This window comes from Eretmochelys imbricata, chromosome 11 (genome assembly GCF_965152235.1).
Source record: "Eretmochelys imbricata isolate rEreImb1 chromosome 11, rEreImb1.hap1, whole genome shotgun sequence".
Taxonomy (NCBI): domain Eukaryota; kingdom Metazoa; phylum Chordata; order Testudines; family Cheloniidae; genus Eretmochelys; species Eretmochelys imbricata.
In genome coordinates this window covers 2,275,157-2,283,985 of record NC_135582.1, presented here as the reverse complement: position 1 = coordinate 2,283,985, position 8,829 = coordinate 2,275,157, and the positions used below count along the sequence as shown (strand labels likewise).

General features: G+C 55.7%; 1 protein-coding gene across 2 annotated transcripts in view; it reads left to right on the top strand.

The window, feature by feature from the left end:
* Window positions 1–1,708: 1,708 nt before the first annotated feature.
* The window catches only part of TTLL4 (tubulin tyrosine ligase like 4), a 45,359-nt gene continuing 38,238 nt past the window's right edge, over window positions 1,709–8,829 (top strand). For both annotated transcript variants that reach the window (XR_013347493.1, XM_077829989.1), the window contains exon 1: window positions 1,709–1,800. The gene's annotated coding sequence lies outside the window, so the exon portion shown is untranslated. The remainder of the gene's footprint in view (window positions 1,801–8,829) is intronic.

Below are 8,829 nucleotides of genomic sequence, written 5' to 3'. Positions count from 1 at the left end.
TTGAGTGGTAACAGCTAATTTAGACCCCATCATATATGTATAGTTGGGATTATGTTTTCCATTGTGAATTGCTTTGCCCCTTATCAACACTGAATTTCATCTGCCATTTTGTTGCCCAGTCACCCACTTCAGTGAGATCCCTTTGTAACTCTTCACAGTCTGCTTTGGACTTAATTATCTTGAGTAATTTTGTATCATCTCCACATTTTGCCTCAACATCTCTGTTTACCCCTTTTTCCTGATCATATATAAATATGTTGAACAGGACTGGCCCCAGTACAGATCCCTGCTATTTACCCCTCTCCATTATGTAAACTGACCATTTATTCCTATCCTTTGTGTCCTATCTTTTAACCAGTTGCCAATCCGTGAGAAGGCCTTCCCTCTTATCCCATGACAGCTTATTTTGCTGAAGAGCCTTTGGTGAGGAACCTTGTCAAAGGCTTTCTGAAAGTCCAAGTACCTTATATCCACTGAGTCACCCTTGTCCACATGTTTGTTGACCCCCTCCAAAGAATTCTAATAGATCGGTGAGGCATGATTTCCCCTTAGTCCTCTTGTGAAATCTGCTTGTTTGATCAGATGAAGTACTACATCCCCATCTAGGGCAGAGCTGGGTAGTTTTTTCTAGCTTCTTTATCCTGGCTCACACGTGGCTTTGGTCATTCAGGCCTATTTGGCTGGCTGGGACCATGGCATTCTCCCCAACTCTTTTAGAAAACTGTGGCATCGTGATCTTTGACCTGGTCCCACCCCCGGCTGGGGTGGTAGAGAGCTCTATTTATTGTCTCATCTGAGGTGGGGCACCTCTGAAAGTGCATTGCCTCCTGTACTGCCCCGTGCTGTCAGCTGTCGTCTCTGACCGGCAGTCTGCTGGCAAGATAAATCCATAAGCTTCTACCCCAGGGGTGGCTTTACTGTCTGCTTCGAGTGCCCATCCAGTAGCACAGCTGGAGAGGTTCCCCAGCACCTCGAGCTCCCGCCACATCCAGGCAGGCGGGCACTGAAGAGGGAGTGGGGATGCTCTGTGCTGCAGCTTTGTCTTAGCGGCTATCGAACCAACTGCAGGGGCAGGCTATAACCCATCGACCTCCTCCCTGGGAAATGGGGGGCGCCGTGGGCATTCCTCTTTGAATCCTGAGCCGCGAGGTAGGGGGGTCGGCTGGGAGGCCTGACCCTGGGACTACTGTGTGGGCGTAGGGCTGTGTGGACGCACATCCTGGAGGAGAACCCGGGGGGCCAGTGCTGGCAGGAAGCTTCAAACCCTGGCTGGGGGCCTAGAGCGAACCCTGGCTTGGCAGGCTGTGGGGGCCGGACCCCAGAGCTAGAGCTGGAGCCGTCGCCCATCAGCCCAGCTGGCCACGAGCCCAGCTCCAGCAGGAGCCATGCTGGGAGCCCTGCCCTGATCTAGTACTGCCTGCCCTGGCCTCTGTGCCACGCGGGGCATTCCGGCAGCCCTGCCCTTTGCTAGCACGGGGCATGCTGGGGGCCGAAGTCCTATGAGACGCGGGGCATGCTGGGGGCCGTAGTCCTATGAGACGCGGGGCATGCTGGGGGCTGTAGTTCTCGGAGGCGCGGGGCATGCTGGGGGCCGTAGTTCCATGGGGCGCAGTGCATGCTGGGGGCCGGAGTCCCGCGGGGCATGCTGGGAGCTGTAGTCTCGGTGACGGGGACACGTGGTGTTCCGGCCCCGCCCCGGATCTCTATGGTAACGGCGGGCGGTTCGGCGCCCGGCGCGCGGGGATCCTGGGCCGCAGGAAGAAGCCGGGAGGGGCCCAGGCCGCCCGCCCCGCCCCGCCGGTGAGTCCGACGGCGCCCCCCCCTCCTTCCGCGAGTCCAGCTCCCCCTCCCCCCCCAACGGGCCAAGTCCCCCCCAGGTGCCCAGCTCCCCCCCCCGCACGGGCCAAGTCCCCCGCAACCCCCCACGTGCCCAGCTCCCCCCCCCCTCTGGCCAAGTCCTCCGCGACCCCCCACGTGCCCAGCTTCCCCCCCCCATGAGTTCAGCTCCCCCCCCCACGGGTCAAGTCCCCCCCCAACCTCCGACGTGTCCAGCTTCCCTCCCCCCCCACGGGACAAATCCCCCCCTCCACCCCACATGTGTTCAGCTCCCTCCCTCCCCCCCCTCCCCCGGTCCAGGTCCTGCCCGGTCTCCCCTCGCGGGTCCAGCATCCAATTCCCCCCCCCCGCCCCCAGCCAGGACCTGGCCCCCCATGTGTCCAGTTCCTGCCCCCTGGCCAAGTTCCCCCCCACGTGTCCAGCTCCCGCTTCCCGCAGGGGCCAACAGGCTGGGTCCCTGAGGGAGAGGAGCCCCACCTTATCCCTCCCCCTTTCCTTTCCCACTGCTGAGGGGACTCCCGTAGGGTCCCACCTCCTCCCCGGGCGGGCTCCCCACCACCTCTCCTGCGCTGAGGGGACCCGTCTCCTTTCCCCCACCCGAGAGACCCAGCTTCCCCTCGTCCTGTCCCCACAGGCACCTGGGTGCCCGAATGTGGGGGGAGCGTTGTCCCCTCGGCTCGCGATGTCCCCAGGGCACAGCTCAGTGCACGGGGCTGGCAGCAGGCGCCGGGTCCCGGGGCACGGAGCGGTGCCCTTGGTGTCGATGCCCTGCAGCATGGCCCCGGGCGTGCGACGCGCCCTGGGCACTTGCTGAAAGTACCGTTTCAAGCCGTTCTGTAACGGTTACTGCAGGATAGCTGCTGAGGAAATGCCACCCGCCCCCTCTACCAAAGCCTGGGGTGTCAGTAGCTCCTAGTCTGCCTTCCTCCCACGTAGAGGCTGGGGTTCGGGTCATGGGCCTCAGCCTCTGCAGCCTGCGAATGCCGAGCTTGGCTTTGTGTGAAGAGCCACGTGTTCACCTCCCTGCCTTAGGTTGTGTCTACACGACAACAGTCCGCTTTTGTGGACGGACCGGCGGAGGTGTACGCATGGCGTTCCTCCGGCTGTGCCGACATCAGAAAACCACCTCCACCAGAGCCGCACTGTGTTACTTACTGGGGCTGTCTCCTCAATTTCACCGCACCCCTGGAGACCCATGAAATTGACCCAAGAAAACTGATTCCTGGCTCCAAAGCCTGGCTGCTGCTCGGTCTCCGCTCCAAGCTGGGCTGCCACCCATGCTCCTGGCTTCGGCTGCTTCCCGGGGTCCCGGCTCCCTGCTGGGAGCACAGCAGCCGACAAGCAGACTACGGGTGTGGATCTCCCTGCCGGAGGTGAGAAGCCCTGGGTGGCTGCCCGCCCCCTTCTCTCCCGCCACCAGCTGGGAGCAGGGAGGCGAGAAGCCCCGGGGTCAGCTGGCTCCCAGTGGGGAGCTGTGAGGAGCTGAGATCCCTGGCTCTCAGCCCCCCATGCTGCCCCTTTCTAGTCAGTGGAAGCTCTCCTAGTGTGGACGGCACACTGAGGGAAGCATGGACATCAGCTACGGCAGGAATTAATGGGGTGGCTGTAAATTGGCTGACTTTTCTTTGTAGTGTAGACGTAGCTTTAGTATGCACTTCAGAGTTGTCGGCATAGCTATGTTGGTCAGGGGTGTGAGAAAACCCGCAGTGTGGATGCTGTGATGTTGACAGAAGAGGGCTTCTGTCCCCACAGTTGTGTCATTCAGGGAGGTGGAAAAACCCCTGGTGGTGGGGCAGGCCGTGTGTGCGCTAGGGGGCTATGGTAGTGTCAGCTACATTTCCAGCCCACTGAGTGATATGGTGGGGGGATGAAATGAACAGGGAACCTTCAAGCTGAATAGCTGGGAAGAAATCGGTCATGAAGCTGAATCAGGCTTTGGCAGAGCCGCCCGAGGGAAGTCGTAGGAGTTCTCCTGCTTGGGGGGTCTAAGCTAGAGTGGACAGAATGAGTTACTGGCCTGATGCATGAAGTGCTGGGCGTGGGTCCGTGGGCTGTGTTTTGCAGGGCAGACTGTCTGACCACAGGGTTCCCTTCTGGCCTCCAAATCTATAAATCTAGAAATGTACAGCAGGGTGCATGCCAGCATAGCCACCCGAGGGATTGACTGGGTCCTCTGGTAGCCCATCACCCACGCCAAGATCTTACGCAGCACCAGTCACTGTGGTTGCTGATACCGAGGGTTTAGTGAGAGCTGCACAGCAGTATGTGAAGGCAGCATCTGGGGCCGCGTCTTTTGTCAGTCTCCTGAGGTCACGGAGCCCTGCTGAGCAGCCTTCATGTGAGCCCTTGGTTGCTGCTCTGCTGTCAGATGAAGGAACTGGTGACTCAGCCAGGGGAGCTGTACCCAAACGGGACACTCGGAATAGGCTAGAAATCTTTGCTGAACTCTTCCTCAAGCCTGGCTATGAGTCCGGGTAGCCAGAGGTGGGGAAGCCCTGTTAGATTATCCAGCATGGGAAAGTTTGTTCCTTATTGTACCCTCACTAGAGTTGTAGCCAATCGAGTTTCAAATGTTACACGAGCTGATTGGGAGATTGGTCCCCACACGCTACAGCACCTTCTCGGCGTCTTTCCTTTCCCTTTAATCTGACTTGGCCCAGTTACACTCCTGTGTACTGGATTGAATTATTTGTATTGTGTGGCCCCTATGGATCCTGATCAGGGCCCTAGTCTGCTAGGGGCAGCAGAAACATATACAGACAGTCCCTGCCCCAGGGAGCTTACAGTCTGAGTTGGACAAGATTCAGCAGGTAGGGAAGGTAACTGTCAAATGATCCTGGTTATGCCTGAGAAGCAGCCCTCTGTTTGTCCCCTTCCTCACCATTGTCAGGTGACAGTTCTGTTAAATAATTCCTCCCCTCCTTAGTGTTTATACCCTGCAGGTTTCAGAGTAGCAGCCGTGTTAGTCTGTGTTCGCAAAAAGAAAAGGAGGACTTGTGGCACCTTAGAGACTAACCAATTTATCCGATGAAGTGAGCTGTAGCTCACGAAAGCTTAAGCTCAAATAAATGTGTTCGTCTCTAAGGTGCCACAAGTCCTCCTGTTCTTTGTACCCTGCAGGTATTAGCAAGACTCTTCTGTCTCCCGGTTGTTGCTTAGCCGAGATAAGCAGATTTTGTTCCTCACAAGTCGGTCCCCGCAGCCCCCTAATTATTCTTTTCAGAGTAGCAGCCGTGTTAGTCTGTGTTCACAAAAAGAAAAGGAGGACTTGTGGCACCTTAGAGACTAACCAATTTATTTGAGCATAAGTTTTCGTGAGCTACAGCTCACTTCATCGGATGCATGCAGTGGAAAATACAGTGAGGAGATTTATATACGCACAGAACGTGAAAAAATGGGTGTTATCATACACACTGTAAGGAGAGTGATCAGTTAAGAGGAGCTATTACAAGCAGGAGAGTGGGGGGAGGGGGAAGAGAAAACCTTTTGTAGTGATAATCAAGGTGGGCCATTTCCAGCAGTTGACAGGAACCTCCGAGGAGGTGGGGGAGGGAATAAACATGGGGAAATAGTTTTACTTTGTGTAATGACACATCCACTCCCAGTCTCTATTCAAGCCTAAGTTAATTGTATCCGGTTTGCAAATTAATTCCAATTCAGCAGTCTCTCGTTGGAGTCTGTTTTTGAAGTCTTTTTGTTCTAATATTGTGACCTTTAGGTCTGAAATCGAGTGACCGGAGAGATTGAAGTGTTCTCCGACTGGTTTATGAATGTTATAATTCTTGACGTCTGATTTGTGTCCATTTATTCTTTTACGTAGAGACTGTCCAGTTTGACCAATGTACATGGCAGAGGGGCGTTGCTGGCACGTGATGGCATATATCACATTGGTGGATGTGCAGGTGAACGAGCCTCTGATAGTGTGGCTGATGTGATTCGGCCCTATGATGGTGTCCCCTGAATAGATATGTGGACACACTTGGCAACGGGCTTTGTTGCAAGGATAGGTTCCTGGGTTAGTGGTTCTGTTGTGTGGTATGTGGTTGGTGGTGAGTATTCGCTTCAGGTTGGGGGGCTGTCTGTAGGCAAGGACTGGCCTGTCTCCCAAGATCTCTGAGAGTGATGGGTCGTCCTTCAGGATAGGTTGTAGATCCTTGATGATGCGTTGGAGGGGTTTTAGTTGGGGGCTGAAGGTGATGGCTAGCAGCGTTCTGTTATTTTCTTTGTTAGGCCTGTCCTGTAGTAGGTGATTTCTGGGTACTCTTCTGGCTCTGTCAATCTGTTTCTTCACTTCAGCTCAGATAAGTTGGTTAGTCTCTAAAATGCCACTAGTACTCCTTTTCTTTTTGCTAATTATTTTTGTGGCTGTTCCCTGGACTCCTTCCGGTTTGACAATATCTTTGGTGAAACGTGGTGCCTGGAAGTAGGTGCCATGCTTGTAGGGCAGGTGCTCCAAGGCCTTGTGGGAGGGGGCGGGGCTGATTGCCTCCCTCTGTGATGTGGTCGCTCTGTGTGATGCCCCAGCGTGCTTTCTGCCCATGTGTCTAGTCGCGAGGCTATCCTGGCCGAGGTGAGGGTAAAGCAGACCGAGAGGGAGCAGCGGGAGATAAGGGCTACTGTGTTGGGCTTTTCCCCACCTTGGGCTGTATGGACCGGCTCACAGTCATTGCTGCTTCGCTCCTGATTCCCAGCACACAGCGTGGGGAGTGCCGGTTTGAGAGTGTTTTTCAGCTGCTTTCCAGGATGGTGATGGCAGCTTCTCAGTGCAGGACAGCGTCAAGCTGGTCATAATGGGCAAGTCTTGGGAGAACCTACAGACTTCAGGTTGTGCTCCTTTGTCTGCTGCCAAGCCTTTCCTTTGCCAGGCGTTGGCCTTCGTCTTTGCTGTACCCCCGGGTCTCCATCGCCTTGTTCCTGTGCCAGTTCCCCTCCTCCCGAGATCTAGGCTCTTCCTGGCCCAAGCAGCAGCAGCAGCAGGGAGATCTGGAGCCAGGCTTGTGGAGGTGGCAGGGAAAGAGGCATTTCCCAGATGTGCTGGGGCTGTTAAATGGGAGGTGGGCTTCCAGGCACTTTAATCCTTGGGCAGCAGAGGTCAAAAATAGGGCCAGAGCAGTCACTGCTACAGGGACAGTTGCGTTAAGGGCTTGGTGCTGGAGAACTGCTTGTAAGCTCTGGGAGGGTGTTTGGGTCCAGGAGGGGGCTCCGGGCTGGGGCAGAGTGTTGGGGTGCAGGAGGGGGTGCAGGCTGCTGGCTCTGGGAGGGGGCTCAGGGCTGGGGCAGGGATTTGGGGTGCAGGCTCTGTGAGAGGGCTCAGGCCTGGGGCAGGGGCTTGTCGTGCAGGAGGGGGTGCAGGCTGCTGGCTCTGGGAGGGGGCTCAGGACTGGGGCAGGGGTTCAGGGTCCAGGAGGGGGTTTGGGGTGCAGGCTTTGGGAGTGGGCTCAGGGCCGGGGGTTGGGATGTGGCCGCCTGCCGGGAAGCACTTACCACAGGCAGGTCCCAGTTGGCGGCGCAGCGAAGCTAAGGCAGGCTCCCTGCCTGCCCTGTTCCCACGTCACTCCCGGAAGGGGCCAATGTGCCTCTGCAGCCCCTGGGAGTGGGGGCTGGGGGCATGTGGCTCTGGACACTGCCCCTCTCTGCAGGCACCCCCTCCCCCCCGTCCTCCGAATCATAGAATATCAGGGTTGGAAGGGGCCCCAGAAGGTCATCTAGTCCAACCCCCTGCTCGAAGCAGGACCAATTCCCAGTTAAATCATCCCAGCAAGGGCTTTGTCAAGCCTGACCTTAAAAACCTCTAAGGAAGGAGATTCTACCACCTCCCTAGGTAACGTATTTCAGTGTTTCACCACCCTCATAGTGAAAAAGTTTTTTCCTAATATCCAATCTAAACCTCCCCCACTGCAAAAGCTCCCACTGGCCACAGTTCCTCATTCCCGGCCGATGGGAGCTGCGGGGGCGGTGCTTGCAAGCCTGAGCAGCGTGCGGAGAACTCTGTCCCCCACCCCGAGGCCACGCTGGCCACTTCAGGGAGTGGTGTGGGGCTGCGGCAGGCGGGGAGCTAGTCATAGCAGCTGCACCGCTGGAGATCGCGGGATGGGTGGGTGACCACTGTCCGAAGCCCTTGTTTATGGACCTTCAGCCACCTCTCCTGCACATACACGCTGAACAGGTGTAGCCCCATCACGGAACTTGGCCCCTACCCCAATTGGAATTACAGGTCTGTATAAGGTTTTGTTGCACGCTATCAGATGTACTGAAATCCTGACAAGTCACATTGGCCACTTTATGCACTAATTGTGCAAACCTACCCAAGAGTAAACGATGTATGTTTATCAAGAGCTCTTCTGCAATCCACCCCCCCACACACACACACAGAGCTCGGCCTATCCCTCAGGGTGCCATCACCCATCAAACATTCAGTGGCTTTTTTTGTTAAAACTAGATGGGGCCATTCAACCAGAAAGAGGTGTTAACTTCCCCCTTTTCTTATTTAATTTAAATGTATGTTTGTGTTTGAATGTCCTTAGCTGGACAGTAAAGGTGATCTGCGAGGGGAGGGAAACTGAATCATGTCCCCGTCTTTCAGACCTTCTTTACATGTCCTGTCGCAGGAAAAGATTGTTAAAAAGTTAGATTTTTATCTTAGACATGTCAGGAAAGTCAAGTCTCGTCTTCTCTTGTTTTTAGTGGAGGGGCTGCTGGGTGAGTCCGAACCAGAAATGTGCCTGAGACACTTTCTCAGCCCTTGACTGAAGGGTTTGAGCTGCTGAATCTTAGTGCAAAAGAGCTTTTCTCCCCCAGAGGTTGAAATAGGTGTGAACAAAGCCAGAAGAGTTCACAGCAGTGGGAATGACAACCCCTCCCCTCAGTTAATTATGGTTCGCTTAAGTCAAGACCTATGTTCAATAAACAGAGCGGGCGCGGGTCTGGGTGGCGGTGGTGTGGGGGGACGGTCAGGCTGTCTTTATACACCTTAAAGAAGCACAAAGGCAAATT